The following is a 19,706-nucleotide window of genomic DNA, read 5'->3' on the forward strand; positions in this document are numbered from 1 at the left end:
GCATTTATGTAAAACTGGTAGTAAATGAAGGATATTTAGACACTATTAAAGCGCACCAATAAAACCCATGTTATGTATGTAGAGGCAGCTGAAGCTTAAATGGTCGCTGTTGCTTAACAGGACTTTGTATAAATCAACAGTATGAGCCAATATGAGAATCTTTGTAATATATATATATATATACATACATATATATATATATATATATATATATAGTTTTTTTTCTCCATTTATGAGCCACTTCTTCCCTCCCTTCTAACTCCTGAACTCAACATCCAGCTCAAATCAGTCTTGGTCAAAGCAAAATGGACTGCCAGATCACTGAAGTATCAGGTTACACCCCCTATGGAGAAGAGGAAATGGGGTAGAGAAGAAACGAGGGGCACTCACCAGACAGACACAGGTAAAGCATTCTATATAATGAATGTCCCAGATGGGAGAATTACTTTAAACAGTGAATATCCAAAAATTAGTGATAGTAACTACAGCGTTATTTTCCCCTTTTGTTCTTCTCGATGAAACGGCCCATTGTTCTCTTAGAGGCTACAGTAGATCCATTTGCGAATTTGGAATTTATGACTCATAGAGGTTCCTGTTTTCTTTTACAAACAAGTCAATTTCTTACGGAAGTCGGCTTTTTTTCTCTCCTGCAGATCTCCCGCACGCTAAAAGCAGGAAGAGGAAGCGAGGAACATCTCAAAATCAAGCGATTAAAGTTATTTTGCGAAACCGAGCGGCTTTGTCTAAATTTCCCTGAAGAGCAACAATGATTCTCCCGTCCTCTCTCGTCATCTCGTTGGTCGTTTACCGGACGGTTTACAAAGGCCAACGAACGATAGCGGGGCACAAAGATCACTAATACGATAGTTTCCCGTATTGTTATCGGCAGCATGTCACCGGTTTACACCGGGTGATGTGCTGTTGATAGTGATCTTTGTTGGCATAAACAATCTGATCACCCTATGAAAGAAGGAGTCACAACTCTATTAAAGGGGTTGTCTGAGACTTTAATATTGATGGCCTATCCTTAGGATAGGTCATCAATGTGATCGGTGGGGATGCAACACCCGGCACACTCCGGCTGAATAGCCGTTCCCGGTGTTGGCTGGAGCTGCGCAACACAGATCCGTTGACTGCATAGTGGCGGAGGCCGGGTACTGAACATCCGCATCCTATTCAAATCAATAGAGGATGGATGTGAAGTACCCGGCCGCGGCCACTACGTCGGTGGAGCGGTGTCGTATACCTCCGCAACTGGGCAGTTCTGGCCACCGCCAACACTGGGAAAAGATGAACAGCAGGGGTGCTTGGTATCGCACCCTTGCCGATAAGACATTGATGATGTATCCTAAGGATAGACCATCAATTTTAAAGTCCCGGACAACCCCTTTAAGCAATAAGTTACGACCCCCTAATAAAAAGAAATCTCCGGCTTAAACAACAACAACATTGCATCTGTATCCTGTTGGTCCCAAACACAAGTAAGATTTACCTTTGATCCAAAAAAAAAAGTGTTTTTTTTTGAAGAATAAATACAAATTTGCAAGCCGTACAATTTTACAAACACAACAACAACCATTAACAATCAAAGAGCATTGAGTAGAGAACGGAATTATCACGTAGGGGTATAAAAGAATGAAACCAAAATTTCCCGAAAAAAACTTGGGTGTCAAGAATCCTAAAGCCAAGGGTTATGGAACTACTCAAAACCGCCTTCAGTTTTCACGTTCTTTGTGCATTGTACAGATGACAGAGACACCTTGTTTCATTAAGAAACATAAAACCTGCTAAACCCGTATCTTGTGGCTACAGGTGTATGTGTAACACTTCAGCAGGTTGGCAGCTAAACCACCGATAAACAGGTTTTCCACTGTGCTCCTGGGCACCATTATTATTTTTAGAGACTTTCCGAAAACAGGTGTATTGGAATAGGAATGGTTATCTCCAAGCGACATCAGTGTCGTCATACACCAGCCACGCATCGTAATAATAGAACCTGCCTAGACATCTTCCTGTGATTCCATAAGTATCACCACCAGGACAATGTTGGACCCATTGCTTTCTTTTCAACAAGTCAAGTTTCAGTGACCAAGTAGGACATGTCAAAGTTCCTCTTGGAGCTCCCAGAAGATGTCTCACGGATGTCTGGTACATCATTGAGGTGTTATGGATCACATTTTAGATAGGGGTACTGTGATCACTAACAATTAATTAAAAGTTGTAAAAAAAAAAAAAAAATTTCAAACAATGCCCCCCATTCCATTTTATCATTCACCCATTTCCTGTAATTGCAGATCAATATTGCAGACCACCCCTGTATCACCATGGCAGTCAATCCAATTGTCGGTATTTGAAGTGTTGCAACTTGAGGTTTCAGAATAAACAGGAAGAGGTTAATCCCAAAAATCCAAAGATTAAGTTATCCATTATCCGTAGGATAGGTTGCTGGGGGTCCAACTGCCAGGATCCCTTCATGATCTCAAGATTTGGGCTTTAGAACCTAGGAGCCAACTTTTGCAGAGCCCTTCCTTAAATGGCGAGTAGATGTACATGTTTGACCACAGCTCTATTCATTGTCTATGCGACTGATGGAAATGGGTGAGCGCTGCACTTGGTTTTCTCCAGCAGCCCCAAAGACATTGAATTATCAGGAATTCTACAGTTTGACAACTAGTGGCCGCTATTGTTCACTTTAATAATTGTGCTGCAGTTTTACTCCTTACCACTGGAGGTTGCTGTTGTGTTCTACAATTGCCCTTTTCCAGGATGGCAGATTCTGAATCTGTGGAATCCATCTTGTTTCCTGTTTGGGCCTACTTGGAGCCGCGAGGAATATTGCGTCTAGCTGTTAGCTTAGCTTCAGCCTCCAGCTCCTGAACATTCTTACCCAGTCTGTTCTAATTTATCTACGGATTGTTTCCTACAACTTCTTGCTATCTCCAAGAACTTCTACTACCACTAGCTGTTCTGCCCGTGCCCCTTCGGCCACTGGTTTCCAGCAGCACTAAAACAGTATCGTAACATGAATGGAGCAGAAGCTGAGCACGTGCACCCCTGCTCTACTCATGATGGGGCTCTGTAGAGCCTGGCTCCCAGGTTCCAGAAACTCAATCTCTGTTAGCAATCTGTAAGTCATCCTACTGATAGAGTATAACGTAATATTTAGGAAATAACCCCTTACTTAGCCACATGGCTCAAAAACAATATTAATTTTAAAATTAATTTAAATTTTTCTTAGATTTTTTAAAAATAATTTTAGGAGATGGGATTCCTTATAAAGGGGTTGTCCTGCCTCTTAAATAAAACAAAATGCTAAAAATTGTGCAAAATAATAAAAGCAGGGAGAGCGACAAATGGGAAACCTGGGAGGTGTCGCAATGGGAAAGGCAGTGGAGGTTGAGTGTTACTTATTTTATTACATTTACACTATTCTAAGCACTTAAAAAAACAACTAACTTTAAAGAAATTAGATTAATAAGACAACTGAAAGCTGGACTGGAGCTGTTCTCATCTTTGTTCTTCAAGAGCACACCGCTCCTTGGCCTCCCAACTTCCTGCTTGCTAGGGGAAAGGATGGGGGGCGTTGAGCTTCTGATGATTGACAGTTCAAACTAGTAGCATAGCTAAGCTGAGCAGGCTTGAAATGTGCGCTCTCCAATGCTGAAAGCAGAGTCAGCTTTGCCTATGAAGCATTAGAGAAGCACGGTGGCACTGAGACTGGCTGAATCCAAAGAGCAGGGTAGCTTCAGTGCAGCACTTACAAGCTCCACAGCAAAGAGTTTGCAAGTATTTGCTTCAGGGATGTGGAGCCGGAGTTGGAGTCGTGGAGTCGGTGTCCATTTTGGTGGAGTCAGAATCGGAGTCGGTATAAAATGGACTGACTCCAACTCCTAAAATATATAATATATTGGGTACGTTAATTCAATGCAGTTTGTGGGGAATACTTTTTTCATAAGAATTTGGGAAAGTTAAGAACTGTCCTATAAATGTCTGTCCTATTCCTGATCTAAGTTAACTGAGATTAATCTGTGCAACAGTAAATTTATCACTTAAACATGAGCCATGTATGAGGGAGTCAGAGTTGTGGAGTCAGAGTTGTGGAGTCAGAGTTGTGGAGTCAGAGTCGTGGAGTCAGAGTCGTGGAGTCAGAGTCGTGGAGTCAGAGTCGTGGAGTCAGAGTCGTGGAGTCGGAGGTTTGGCTTACCGACTCCACAGCCCTGGTTCGCTTCTTGCCTAACTTCTTACCTAGCAAAAGGTCCAGTAGTCATAGACTACAGAGGTGGCTGGTAACCTGGACAACAAGTAGTACACAATAAAATCACAAAATTCCCCCGTTCTTGAGAACGATGAGGGTTTTTTCTAAAGGGAAAATTGAAAAAGTTGCATGCTTTATTAACAATTTAAGAAGACAAGAAAACGCCTTTAAATTTATATCTATGTTTGAAATTTAGTGCTCTGTGTAAAAAAAAACAGAACTCCAATCATTCTAAGGATATATTAATCAGCACATGATGTACTTAAAATTACACAATTTTTACATTTGCTTCTTCTGAAAAAGGCGTCAAAGCGTCAAATCTCAAGTTTGTGACTTTGCAGCTTCCCAGCACAACGGACAGCTGCTGTCACAAATTACAAATGTTTTGTTGTTTTTACAGCTTTTTGCAATTTTACCCATTTAGGATGATGAGAAAACCCCTTTAAGTGTCACTTATTGATACAACGATGCCATATGTATGAAGGTCTCAGGACAAGTCCGCACAAAAACTTCTGTTTTACTAAACATTCTACTCCAACTTTTTCTAAGACAGGAAACAACGCCAATGGAGACAATAAAATGGTTATTGAGTAGACCGTTTTCCCCAGCAAGGAACATACTAACCCCCTCCAAAAAATGCATGCATGTACAACCTGTTCTACGGGCTTTTTTCAAGGTCAAGTTGCAAATGATTTATGGAGTGTCAAGCGACATTTTTCAGAAATTTGCACATACGGCCATTTTTGGTAACACTGTAGCAAAACAAATGTGTTGTACGTGACCTATATGTGGCATGTGGGAATAATGTGGACACATACGTATCATATAAAGTCAACATTTAGCTTCGTAGCACCCATATGGCCATCAGGTGGTCATCCGTTGTTTTGTTTTTTTACTTTTGTTCTTCTTGGCATTTTCTTTAATAAACAGTCGGGGAGGATACCTTTAACTTTTCATCTACAGTTTATGTATTTAACAGGCCTGTGAGCTTGCACAGTATTCCTTTGTAATCCTGCATATTCATAGTATACAGAGCCAAGATGCTGTCAGTGAGAGCCCGGCTCCAATGATGTAGACATTCTGCAGCCCCGCACGTACATACCCTGGTGACTGAGAGCAGAGCAGCCGAAAAGACACAACACATCCTTTCCTGCCATAACCCTTAAAATACTGTTGGTTTCGTACTACTCCGAAATACAAAATAACAATTGTGAAAACAGAGCAAGAAACATATCTAAAAGGTAGAGATTATTCAAGGGCAAGACGTGCAGAGTTCATCAACCACCTCCCCTCCATCCTATCCCCACTGATCAGACATTAAAGGGTTATTCCCAAGCTAATATTTTACCCTCTATCTATAGGACCTAAAATTTTACTGATAGCTTGGGGTCCAAGAAAAAGGATCTGGAACCCGGATACTAAGCTCTGCAGAGCCCCTTCTTGAATAGACCTCCATTCCATTCATTGTTTACAGGACGTGCTGGAGAAACCCAAGGATAGCACTCTTTTTTTTGGCAGTACCATAGACAATGAATGGAGCAGAGGTCGAGCATGCGCACCTCTAATTCATCTTCTGATGGGTTTTTTTTTTGAGAAGTTAAAGGGAACCTGTCAGGTCCCCCATGCCCTCCAACCCAGCAGCATTCACCTATGTAGGACTAAATTCCCTGCCTAACCAGCCCGGTATAATGTTATTCAGTGAAAACAAGGTTTAAAAAAATCATTTTTAATGTCTTTGTTTGATATGCTAACTAGGGCTTAGACTAGTCGATGGGGCGTTAGTTTCCCCAGGCTAGACAGCCCTCTTTCCATGTTATTACGCCCCTGTGGGCATGATAGCATAATGTGTAGGAGCTGACGTCATCGCCAGTTTGCATGCGTGCAGCTTTTTTCACTCACGCCATTGTGCCAGCTGAGTCTTGTTCCTGCTCAGTCTGGTTGTTTTCGGTTCCTCCAAGGACGTGAGCAGTCTACTGCACTTCCGGACATGCACAGTGTGTCTCTGAAGCCGGGAAGCGTACACCTGGCTACAGAGATGCAGTGATGCTGCCAAAATGAGCGGTGCACATGCACGAGATTTGCAGGAGCTGGTGAGGACGTCAGCTCCTGCGAATTCTGTTATCACGCCTAAAGGGCTGTGATAACAGGTAAAGAGGGCTGACTAGTCTTGAGAAACTAACACCCCATGGACTAGTCAAGGCCCTAATTAGCATAGCAAACGGGGACAGTCTCCAGTGCATCACTCTGTCCTTTGCTCACTTTTCCTTCCTTTAATCCAGATCTCGCTATCCACTCCCTCAGCCTCCACTAACGTCAGAAACACCCACATCAGTTGGCTCTGCTTACTAGTGAGACCATAGGTTTGCTTCCATTGCTCATTGGGCCTTATCTGCCCTCCTGAAAAGAAACTGTCTCTGTCCCTTCACTTTAGCCCCTCCTACTCTGGGCTAGTCCCAGCTTTTAACTGTAACTCACCCTACTGTCGGGCAGAACACAACACTGTCACCAATAACGCATGTCACAATACACATTAAAATACACTGCAACAATAAATGTGTCTTCAAGGGGGAATGTGAGCAGTATGTCCATCTCCTTACATCCCCCCCTTCTTTAACGATGGTTGTCCTCAGCCATCCAGAACTTGGAAGACACCAATGTATTTCACCACACACAACGTATATTAAACTACACAGAGTCCTCTTCTCCTAGAGTAACACAGACTCGGCCCTACTCAGTCAGGACCCTGGAACCTCGACCATCCAAGTCCTTTTAACCTGCCATCACTCCTTTGGGTTGATCTGGCCCCTCTTAGCAATAAAACGTCACAATACACAAAATACACTATAACAATATATGTGTCTTCAAGGGGGAACGTGGTCAGTATGCCCATCTCCTTACACATGTGCCATGCCGCTTCATTTAAAGTCTATGGCACTGACGAACAGTGTCGAGTCCCATGTTTTCAGCTACCAAAATGACAATGAAAGGAGCGGCAAGGAAAATTACAGACCGGCTGCTAAATTCAACTCCTCTAGGCCAAGGTTTTGCATCCAGAAGATAACTAGAGAACAGCGATTAAAGTCCCCTGTTCTGGCAATTGCTGGGGAGTCCTTGATACAGCAATTATAATTTTTGGAGAGTGGAATACCCTTTATCATCAAAACCCTTTTAGCGGGCTGACATAATTTGCTTCTAAACTAAGTAAAGACCACAGACAATAGTAGCTTTACAAGAGGAGCAGATCAGTACCATATTACTATGCAGTAAACAGCTGGACCCGGAGGATGTATCAAGTCTGTAGAAAGTAGAGTGGATACAACCCGCACCCTGCGCTCTGTGCCATCACCAAGATCTGTAATTCTGATTTCTCAGTTGAAAATCGAGGGATTTTACATCAATACAGCAGAGAAAATCCGCATGCTTCATAGGTATGCAAATATCTGCAGATTACTTTAAGATTGCCTGCTTCTCTTATAAGAACTGGCTGCTGCCCAAATAAAAGCTGAGGTATGAAACATTGCACAGAGATGGAAGATGAGGGCTATACACATGAGAGATGGAAGCAAAAATCACGAGGAATTCATTGACCTATGTATGTAAAACCAGGAACGTGTCAATGCAATCCCATACAATCAGGGGATTGGTCACATCTCGGAGGTATCAAATGCTGCAGACTGTAGGGCAGGTGTACATGGAAGGTGACGGGGTGATCGGGGGACCAGCAGGGCAACGATGCACCAGCGCACCTCAAATACAATGTATATCACAGGTACCAGTGGTGTCAGTGTGTTGTAATTGTCAGCAGCAATGCATCTTATTGGGGGGTAATAGTTCTACAGCAAAAAAACTTCCAAACTTCTTAAAAGGAAAAACTGTCATCAGAAAATTGCCTACTGTTTAAATCATTTTGTATAAAGTTCATCTGAGCATGCTCCAATAAGGGCAAATTTAATTTTGTGCAGGGAGAGGGAAGAGGTGAGCTGTGGAGTTACTTGATGACAATAGTGGATCCTGTGTTACCAGTCATTGTACAGGAGGAGAAGGAAGTGATCTGTGACATCACCTATTGTGAATGGTGGATCCTGTGTTATCTACTGTATATGGAGGTGTTATCAGTCATTGTACAGGAGGAGGAGGAGGTGAGCTGTGAAATCACCTATTGTGAATGGTGGATCCTGTGTTATCTACTGTATATAGAGATGTTATCAGTCATTGTACAGGAGGAGGAGGTGAGCTGTGACATTACCTGTTGTAAAGGGTGTATCTTTTGTTGTTTACTGTTTATAGAGGCGCTACCCGTCATTGTAATACCGTCTGTAATAAAGAGACTGCTGAAAAGTCTTCTATAAAGATCAGCAAATGTCATCCACTAGTAGAAGACTTGGGCAGTGTGAAAAATTGTGGGAAGATTTTTTTTTTTTGCGCTTTAATATACTTGTTTGTAATATGAAAAAGGTAAAAAGAAACACATACTTTTAATACATTCAATATAAAAACCTAATTAAAATAGTAGGTAATTTTTTTGATGACACATTACCTTTAATGTCTTCCCTTTTTTAGAGGGAGGTGTTTCCGTAAAGTGCTATGGGTTAGCATGCCTGTTCTAATATAGCAGATAGAGCAGAAGGGGGGCGGCTCCTGTAGCAGCTAGTAGCCCTACAGCCAGAGGTAAGGGGTGAGCTAAGGTTTCTGAGAAGGAAAGGAAGGGAGGAAAAAGCGAGGGCTCGCTCACACTGACGTATAACACAGCCAAGTGAGGTTTTATCGGAGAGCACTCGGCTCAATGTTATACTATGGGACATCGCAGATCTGTCATTTTTTTCTCCTGCCGCATCAGCATGCTGCGAGTGCGTCCGATGCGTCACATGCATCCAAACAAGTCTAGGGGTGTGTGTAAAACATCGGGCTGCAGTCAGATGTCATCCGAGTGCAGCCCGATGTACGCTCACAGAGAAAATGGAGAAAATGGGGAAATCAAGTTCTCCGTCTTCTCCGCACCTGTGATACTATCCTCTCATGCGAGAGAAACAGATCACACTCAGATTACACGCGGCTTAGACTCTAACAGAGTTTGAGCTGAGTGTGATTAGCATAATCGGCTCGATTCTCTTGCATGGGAATCGACGGCCGTGTGACCCCGACCTTAGAAAGAAGGATGCAAGAACTCAATATTAGGCAAAATAGGGTCAATAGAGAAAAATAAAAAAGTTAGGGAACAATTTTTTTTTAAGCTTCGGATGAGAAAATATGGCGTCCTGGAAAGTTCAGTGATTGGCTGCAGCGGTGATACACACTGTTGACAAACCCTGAGATACAAGCAGCAACGGACAGTTACCGCGAGACCTAGGGAGAGCGAGTACCGGCTTGGTTAGTAATTTTAGACATTTTAAAAGGTGTTTGGGATCTACTTTCTTGAAAGTGGAAAATCCCTTTAAGGCTGAATTAGATCTGCACGATTTACTGCAGCCTATAAACTTTATAAAAAGCAGCTACTGGTGAGAATACGTGTTACGATAAGCCCTAGTCAGCATACTTTGTTCTGCTCAATATTAAGATATTATTATTTATTTATTTTGTTATTGCTGTTATTATTATTTTTTGTTAAAATTAAATAATATTAGGAGTATTATTATTATTCATTTTAACAAAATAAATAAAAAAAATATTTATTTTTGTTGTTAATACTACTACTAATAAATAAAAATATATTATAAATAATAATAATAAATAAGAAAAATTAAGTTTAGCCTATTGGCTCAGCCCTCCACAACAGTACCGGTGTCTCTGACAAAGCTTCTTGCGAAAATGAATTGCCCACCCTTGGTATAGACTATGGTCTATTATCACAGTAAATTGCAATACCAGATACAGCCTTTGCACATGAGTGGCGCTGTTCCTAAGAAATAAGTAGAACACGTCCTTTTTTTTTTTTTTTCCCTCGTCCTGACCATAGCGGCAGCTTTATACTCTCTAATCCCCTCCTCCGCACGACAAGTTTAGGAATGGCAAAGATGAAATGCAGCATAACACCGCACATGGCCAAAAGTGAAATCCAGTTTAATCCCTCGCAGGCTGCAGCCCTGGATCAAAAACAAACAGTTTCTAATTAGGAATGTGTAATAGAGGCTGAAGTAGATGCTGGAGTCGGTTTCAGGAGAGGAGCCGTCTTTAATCTCTGTGGGACGTTTGATTTTAATGGTTCTTATCTTCTCGGCAGTTTCTGTTATTCCTCCAAGCATTGTATCCCAGCAACACACAAGAAGCCATGATTAGCTCTTGTACTGATGCATTGATGTCATTGCCGAGGCCACCGGGCGTTCCCTAAAGAGCAGGTGAATCCTCTGTTGACCTCTGCAAAGCATGCGGCAACCTACAACTTTAAAGTGCCAGTGCACAAGCATGCGTCCGCCATGCTGCCGTGAAACCTTCAATAAGTTCACACATTAAAGTTATCGATCTTTTTAAACTTTGCCTTTATACAAAAAAACACACTAAGCCTTTGCTCAAATGCTGTGCAAGAAAAGACGCCGTCCTGAAGAAGGGACCAGATTGGTCTCGAAAAGCGTTGCTTGTGCTACTGAATAAAAAAGCCTCCTTGAAAATAGCGGTATGCTGAAAATATTCGAAATATGTTCTTGTCATTTACTCATTTTTTCCTTCCTATCTTTGGGTTCATCATACTTACAAACTCTTACCGGAGTCTGGAAGTTCCTAAAGAGTTGACAAATCTCCTGGGCGCCACCAGGTTGTAAATCAGCAGTAACGATAGGAAGCTCCATCATCAGAAAGAGCATCGGCATCCAATCAAATATTCAGGGGGTGGGAAAATGGGTTGTGGAGGGGTGTGGACTGATAAAAGGGGACACGGTGACAATGAAGAATGTAGGGTCCTTCTCAAAAACCAGCAATGAAAATAGGCAAGTATGGGATCCGCAATGCATTCCATGTGCAACCATGAGGCAGGGCTGTGGAGTCAGAGTCATGGAGTCGGTGTCAATTTTGGTGGAGTCGGAGTTGGAATCGAAGAAGGTATAAACTCCTAAAATATATAATAAATTGGGTACAGTAGTTCAATGCAGTTTGTGGGGAATATGTTTTCATAAGAATTTGGGAAAGTTATAAAATGTCCTATAAATGTCCTATTCCTGATCTAAGGGTCTAGACTTTTAGCTGAGATGAATCTGTGCTACAGTAAATTTATCACTTACACATGAGCCATGTATGAGGGAGTCGGTGTCATGGAAATTGAGGAGTCTGAGTTGAAGTCGGAGTCGGAGGTTTGGCTTACCAACTCCACAGCCCTGCATGAGGTACAACATTTTCACCAAGAATGGCACACTATCAATTTCTTGAGTATTCTTATAAAAGCCGTAAGAAAAAAAACATCTCTAAGTGCATCCGAGGTATAGTATAGGCCAACACAATTTTATGGCTATTGTATAACTAATTCATTTCACACAAAAATATGATATGGCCCCAGGCATAAAGCTTCAAGCATCAAGGTGGTGCATCATCATACCTGCTAATTTTTGAGGACTAACATCAGGGAGGAATTTCGAGTGTGACTTTGAACAGAAGCTCAGTGGTTAGCATTGTTGCTTTGCAGCGCTGGGGTCCTGAGATCAAATCCCACCAAGGACAACATCTGCAAGGAGTTTGTATGTTCTCCCCATGTTTGCGTGCGTTCCCTCCGGGTTCTCCGGTTTCCTCCCACCCTCCTCAGACATAGTGATAGGAAATGTAGATTGTGAGCCCCAATGCAGACTGAGATGATGATGTCTGAACAACGCTGAGGAATATGATGGGGCCATATAAGTCAAATAAATATCTTTCTATTTTTCCATACCATACTCTATTTTCCAGGCCATGCCCTGTTGCCCATGTACCCTAAATACATATTTAGAGGCCAGGCGCTATTAAATTATGAAGAATCCCGAGATCACGCACAAGATACCTTCCAAAATCGTTGGGTTGGCAAGCGATAAGAGATTTGCAAACTCTTTCAGGAGTCTGGGAGCGGTGTCTTTTCTAGGGAAGCCTGTAAGGCATTCAGGAAGAGTTTGCATTCAAGTATGTTATCAGCATTAGGCTAGGGTCACACAAGTGTATTTTCTTTCATCTGAGAGAATCTGGTCAATGATGCAAATCACACTCTGATCAGAGTGTGATCCACTTGAGTCCATATTTTCCATTGTGTCCATCTTTTCCATTGTGTCCATCTTTTCCATTGTGTTCATCTTTTCCATTGTGTCCATCTTCTCCATTGTGTCCATCTTCTCCATTGTGTCCAGTCCATGGAAATCGGACTGCACTCAGATGTCATCCAAGTGCAGTCTGATGTTTTCCACAGACTCATTGAATTGCATGGCTGAGTGAGATCAGAATATCAGATCAAACTGGGGCATTCTGCGATTTTTTTCCTCGGACCGGCTCTGTCCGGGGAAAAAAAACAAAAACGTAAATGTACAAGGCCCCATAGATTAACATTGGTCAGAGGACGATCCGATGTTCTGTCGGATCACACTTGGACTGAAAATACGGTCCTTATGGTGTTGAGTCTATTCGCTAGCACCCCCAAACCAGAGGAGTCTCGCTCCAAGCCTGTTGTTTCCTCTGCTATTCTATAGAACGCCCTCTGTCGTCTTTACCAATTTTTCCCCAACCTCATACATCTTGGAGATATAACCCTGCTTAGAATCGCAGCTACACCACAGCTTTAAAATTCAGCAAACTCATTTTAATATTGAGACACGATAATATTATAATGCAGACTATTCAAATTGCAGGATCTTCCTCTGGTTGCAAAAAAAAAAATGTAACTTGTCATCTTGATGACCAAGAATTTGGAACCTCGCATAGATGTTCTTCTCATTATACATCTGGTCATAAAACACGAAGGTTATTACAAACCCTATACCTTATACAGACATGGATTTACATTTCTTATTACTAAAGCTTTAAAAAAAAGGAAGAATAAAAAAAAAGAAAAAAACAAAAAGGAAATGGGGGGTGGGGGGGAATGTCTATAGAACCATCTTCATTTACACGCTATAAACTCAAAGTTGGACCCGGCATCTGTACAAGGGTTAACCAAGACAATACTTGATGCTTAATTGATAGCTGCAGAATGAAAAGGGTCCCGAGAGGGGAATAACAGCTGTTTCCCGGCAATGGTTACTAAGATTCCACCAATGGTTGTGCAGGAAATTACAGCATCCTCTCCGAATGTAGTAATGCAATGACAGCTACATATTGATTCATCAGGGTATATACCAGGACACAGACTGATCCATAATGTTCTAAATCCAAGCCATTATCTTAAGATCCCACCAACCCCCATTATATATTCACATTCTAAATGAGGGAACCTGGGCTTACCTTTAAAGAACCACTTTAATAAAAGTTTTTATCCTCTTGATATATTGCAGTCATCATACTATATCGCACTGTGTACTTACAATTGCTCATTTTGCCTTTCTACCCAGCTAATTCTTCTCTTTTCTCTGCTCTATGTAGAAACAAGAAGTCTCCTGTCCCTGCATTTATCATTCCCCTCTTCATCTGGTCACCCAGTTGCTCCATCCTCCCCCTTCCAGGGACTTTTGCAGAGAAAATTGACCTCCTGTCTCTACATAGAGCTTAAAAGGATTCAGCTAGTCAGTTTCCAATTATGTGATGCTATAGACTTAATGGAAAAGAGAAGAATTATCTGGGTAGAAAGGCAAAATGAGCAATTGTAAGTACACAGTGCTGTATAATAATAAGATGACTGCAATATATTAAGAGGATAAAACTTTGGTGGGATGAGTGCTTCTTTAAAAAGGACACACATCCCACATGACAACCTCATTTCAGACAATTTATCCAGTTAATAAGGGGTGCAGAAGAACACCTGAAGACCACCTATGACACCCTATAATTTTAGCAATAGGAGGAAAATGTGAACACATTCGATTAAGAAAGGGTCTCTATGTTGGCTCATACTAATGTTTTATAGGTCCACCATTTTTATGTTCCCGTTAGGACAACTCCTCATTATACCTCCTATTTGGACGCACAAAGTTTTGCAGCAAGTGGGAGAAGAGCAGCTACAAGGGGTGGATCATACCCTAGAGAACATGGCGCCACCATGTATCCCTTATTAATTTCAATAGATAAGGTGTAATATAATATTGTACCGATGGCGTTACAGTAGTTCATAGTTATCTGGCAGGATGTCAGCCATTGGTAGTTGCATATCCCACATTGATCAACCCATGGCAGGTGGAAAAAAGGCCTACAACCGATGGGACAACCCCACTAAATAAATAAAATTGGGTCCAGAATGTAGAGTTTCCATTCGGTTCTTGAAGGTTTCCTGCAGATTTCCAGTCTACGGCCATATTCCAAAACCGAACCAATGACTTTTATAAAAATTGGCCCTAGCAGCCCTCCTATTAGGCCATGAATAGATTTTTGCTGCAGCTTCTATTTCTAACAGATGAAACAACGCAGTGCCGGTCGACCGATGGGGACCTCAAAAGACCCTACTGATTTACAATGGAGTATGTTGTATTCCGTCTTGGCGTCCATCGTTTTGATGGGGAAAATGGCACTGCATACAACATTATTCTAGTGTCAAGTGTGATAAAATAAGCAACTGAGCCTCCAATTTAGGTGGAAGCACAAATAAAAATACAACTAAAAATAATAAAGTGGTAAATCTTTAGAAAAAAAAATTCAAATACAACCCTCAAAAATATGACAAAAAGAAGCAGAGAACTGTTCGGCTGCTAGAAAGTGATGTAACACAGAGAGTGAATGTAGCTGATAAATCTATTGATTTAGGAATGCAGCGCGCGTTGAGGTATTTGTGCCTCATTGAATTCCTGGAAAGATCTTCCATATATTATGGTTAAATATAATGCATTCTGCAGCTGGAATCGGATTCTAATGGCCATGGATTTCTTATCTTTCTGGTGAAGCATTTTCTCTCAACACCTCATTACATTCTAATAATGACAGCAACGTGTTTGAATAAAATTCAAGAATCCTAGAGTATAAGGCCAAATTTCTAAATTGTCCCAAGGCTTATTTAACACACGTTTCTAGTTTTAGAAACTATTTATATTTAAAGATCTAGGACCTTTATATTGAGAACTTATGAGGACTCACAGCACGACCACCGATCAGATGATTAAAGGTGTAGAGGAGCAATAAAAGTGGCACAGCTCCGAAGGATCTATGGTGGTCGTGAATGGTATTGCAAGCTCTTTTTTATAATTTGTTTAGGAGACAGCTTGCAGTACCAGTAGTGGCCACTACACAATGAACGGCGCTGTGCCATGGCACCTTCGATCAGGTGATCAGTCTGGAGTAGGTCCCCCCCCCCCCCCAGTGATCTAATATTGATAACCTAGTCTAAAGCTGGCCATGCACATTAGATGACTGTCGGGGAAACAGTCGTACACAGCAATCCTCTCCTTTCCTAACAGCTCCTGTATTTTCTATTAGAAAGTTGCATCCAGAATCACTGGCAGTGGCTTACCTCCCTGCCGAACATAAGGTTCAGGCAACTGAACTACAATCGTTCAATTTGGGATACAGTTAGGAGGACCCCGTATAAATTAGATGCTGGGCCAAAATTAGCCAACATTTTTCTGATGTGTATAAGCATAGGAAGTCAATAATAAATTGTTAGATTGGATAATCATCTGAAAAGGCACAATTAAACTAAGGAAACAATCCCTTCTTTGTTTGAAGGGTTCCTCAAATGAACATAGTATCCCAAGTAATCAGCTGTAATCTCTGGAAGTAGCTGGCAAAAAGTATTCAAACTCCCTGCAGCACCCCTGCAGGTGAAATGATCTATTACATAATTCATATTGATCTCAATCCTCTTTACCAACTTAGTTGTGATGCTGAGTCACTTCTCAAGGACAAACCGTGAGTCAGGTTAGTCAAGGAGTCCGAGGTAAGAGCCAGGAGGGTATGACATACAGAGGGAAGAGACAAAGGCGTAGTCAGGTAATGGTCCGAGGTCAGAATGCCAGGAGGATAACGGATCAGAGCAAAGGGGCTAGACAAAATAGATGGTCAGAACGAGGCCCAAGGTCAGGCAGCAAGAAGATCCACAAGCAAAGCACAGAGAGACAAACTACACAGAGATGAATGTACGTCTGGCAGAGATCTGGGACTGACAGCCCAGCTAAGTAGCCGGGCAATCACTTGGGACAGAGAACACCTGAAGGCAGCCCCGCACCTCCCAGTCTCGGACTGGACAGCCGAACTGTCAATCAAAACACTGACAGCTCCAGCACGCCCCTGCACCAGACTGGACGACTGAGCTGTCAAAGTACTGACAGCTCCAGCACGCCCCTGCACCAGATTGGACGGCTGAGCTGTCAGTAACTGCATTCCAGACACACTGAGGGGTGGACTCGTGATATCAGTATTACTTAATAGATTATTACTAGAACCAAACATTTGCCATAAAAGTCTGATGGATACGGTCTTAGCAGTGAGACTTACATCAATCTTGGGAGATAAAAAAAGAGGAGCTCCCCTGGGCAACAGAGGAAGGCGAGTTGGAGGGTTGGTCGCTCACCTGATCAGGTTGTGCGTGGAACAACTACATAACAAGCAATGTATAATCCAATTTGTGGCTGCTCCGGCCACTGAACTCACACCAAACAGAGAGGACATAACAAGTAAAGGCGACAGGAGTGCGGTGGATACTGGGCGCTGTCTCCGACAAAAGAAAGTTTCCAATTAATTGCAATGCGTTTCGGAGTAGAAGCTACTCGATCCTCAGGCATGTGTTGCTTGAGGAAGAAGTAGGTCCTATTCCGAAACGCGCTGCAATGAATTGGAAATTTTTTTTATACTCACCGTCTGGATTAACCTTTCTCAATGGCAGTGTCCGGGATCCACCACAATCATCTCTCCTTTACATCTATCTTGAGAATTAGGACTCTGTCTCATGCTCTCAGAAATGGAGAGGTGGCCGGGCATATGTAGTCCATTAACTGGCATGAGAGTTCTGAATATTGCTGAGCAATTATAAGTCAATGGGATCTGTCAGAATTTATCAGGATCTGTAGAAAAACAGATCCCTCAAAGCCATTGTGGCTACATTACGTATGGAAGCCACGACACAATTTTATTCTTGCTTTGCGAAATTCAAGATCTCCCCGTAGTTCTACATTGGAAATAACATTTCTGGACTATTCATTGACAGATTAAATAAATTTCAGAATATTTTGCCAACTATAATAATGGATTGGGCCATGTCTACGGAGAAGATGGAGCGGATTATCGTGTCCTCATTATGGTCAGCGCTGTCTGATTTAATTACGTCCATCGTTTGTACATAAATTCTTTCGTGAGCAGATTGCCTTTCAAATTCATGCTCTCAAATGCAGTATAATTACCGAGCCCCCAGGTTACAGAGGGGAGAGCTGCAAACGAGCGGAGCATATCCGCACCCATGTGATGTGTAAACAGCCAGCCATCTGTTGCGGCTCTGTACTTCATACCCAGAGAGAAGGTTAACCCATATCTGAGCGAGGTCAGCCGCGCCAGGGCCTCAAATAATTACTTAACTTTTCTGCAATTAACTGCTGGTCTCACTTAAGATCCCAAGATGGACCTGAGCCGAAGAAGAAAAATAACAGCTCAGAAAGGAACAATATATGAAATAAAAGCATATTGTGTATGTGTACCATTACCAATTCCCTTCCTAGAGTTTTAAGGCTCACGGTCAAACAGGAACTGAAACATCCTGTCGTGAATTATAGGTTGATTCGTGCGAAAGGCAACGACGCATAGTGTATACAGAACCGGCGCGGGGGCTCATGGAGGGCCTATGGTTCACCAACACCAAGGAATCTAGAACCTAAACCTAGAACCTAAGGCTATGTGCCCACGATGCAGAAATGCTCAGGATTTTTTCCTGAGCGTTTCTGCATCTCCCTGGCAGAAAAAACGCATGCAGATTGTACATGCGGATTGTACATGCGGATTGTACATGCGTTTTTCCTGCCAGGGACAAGCGGATGTGAAGCGTTCTTCACATGCATTTCCGCATGCGGGTTGACAAGCGATTTTAGCATCACTTGGAAAGTGCTTGTCACTTGGTCACACTATATAAATCCATGCAAACAGCATGGATTTATATACTGTGACCCAAGAGAATGTCAAAAAAGAAAAAAATAAATATATACTTACCCTCCGATGGCCCACGCTGTCTTGCTTCACCGTCCCGGCTGCCGGCAGCGGTAGACAGAAGGACCTGCCGACGTCAGCGTCGCGTGACCCGTCACATGACTCTGACGTCAGCGCAGGTCCTTCATTCCATCGCGAACTGCCGCCAAGCAAGGAGGAGCCCACCGCGGGCCACCAGAAGGTAAGTATATATTTATTTTTTATTTTATTCTTTTTTTTTACAGTTTTCTATGGTACCCGGGTCTGGATGAGAGTCTCCTCTTCTCTACACCTGGGTACCATCCGCACATTGGAACGCATGGAATGCGCATCTACAGATGCAGTGATGCGGAATCCATGCGTTCCAATGCAAGTCAATGGCGGCGAAAACGCAGCACTTCCGCAAAATAATTGGTAGTGCTGCGTTTTTTTCCGCAATGATAATCCGCAGCGGAAATTTCCGCAGCATGTGCACAGCACATGCGGATTATCATTGGGGACCATGGCAGACCTTCTACCATGCATTTTTTAAGCGTTTCTGCATCATTTTTGCCGCTGCGGAAACGCTTAAAAAAACGCATCGTGGGCACACAGCCTAAAGAAACCTGTCGTATTCTAGTGGTCATTCTCTGTATTGTGATGCCATAATTAATCATCAACCTAATATAAAGCAACTGTGAGCATTATAGGTTTTAGCTGTATCATATTAGATACCCCTGTGCAGGGATATCTCTGCATTCATTAGATTTGTATTGTGACATCACTGTGTGCATTATCGTTTTCCTTTATCAGTCCTGTACTGTGATCTAACTGCATTATTATACTCTGACATCCGTATGCAACAACCCTTTCCTACAATACTGTCATTATCCCTGAACTGTGACATTGCTGAATTTATTATCCCTGTACTGTATCATCACTGTGTGCATTATCCCTGTACTGTGACATCACTGTGTGTATTATCCTGTACTGTGACATCACTATGTGTATTATCCCTGTACTGTGACATCACTGTGTATTATCCCTGTACTGTGACATCACTGTGCTCCAGAGATGCAGTAGGGAGATGGGAGAAAGTTCCACAAACTCAACTATCACTGCAGCCCTCCAACAGTCAGGCCTTTATGGCAGAGTGGCCCGATGGAAGCCTCTCCTCAGTGACCTCAGTGAAAGACATATGAAAGCCTGCATCGAGTTTGCTCAAAAACACATGAAGGACTCCCGGACTATGAGAAATAAGATTCTCTGGTCTGATGAGACGAAGATA

General features: G+C 42.4%; 1 protein-coding gene across 13 annotated transcripts in view; it reads right to left on the reverse strand.

The window, feature by feature from the left end:
- MAGI1 (membrane associated guanylate kinase, WW and PDZ domain containing 1) overlaps nt 1-19,706 on the reverse strand; it is a 504,160-nt gene that overhangs the window by 434,103 nt on the left and 50,351 nt on the right. The gene's annotated exons all lie outside the window — the stretch shown is intronic.

The sequence above is a fragment of the Phyllobates terribilis genome, unplaced genomic scaffold, assembly GCF_046119375.1.
Source record: "Phyllobates terribilis strain yellow unplaced genomic scaffold, ASM4611937v1 Scaffold_8__6_contigs__length_399053987, whole genome shotgun sequence".
In the NCBI taxonomy this organism is placed as follows: Eukaryota; Metazoa; Chordata; class Amphibia; order Anura; family Dendrobatidae; genus Phyllobates; species Phyllobates terribilis.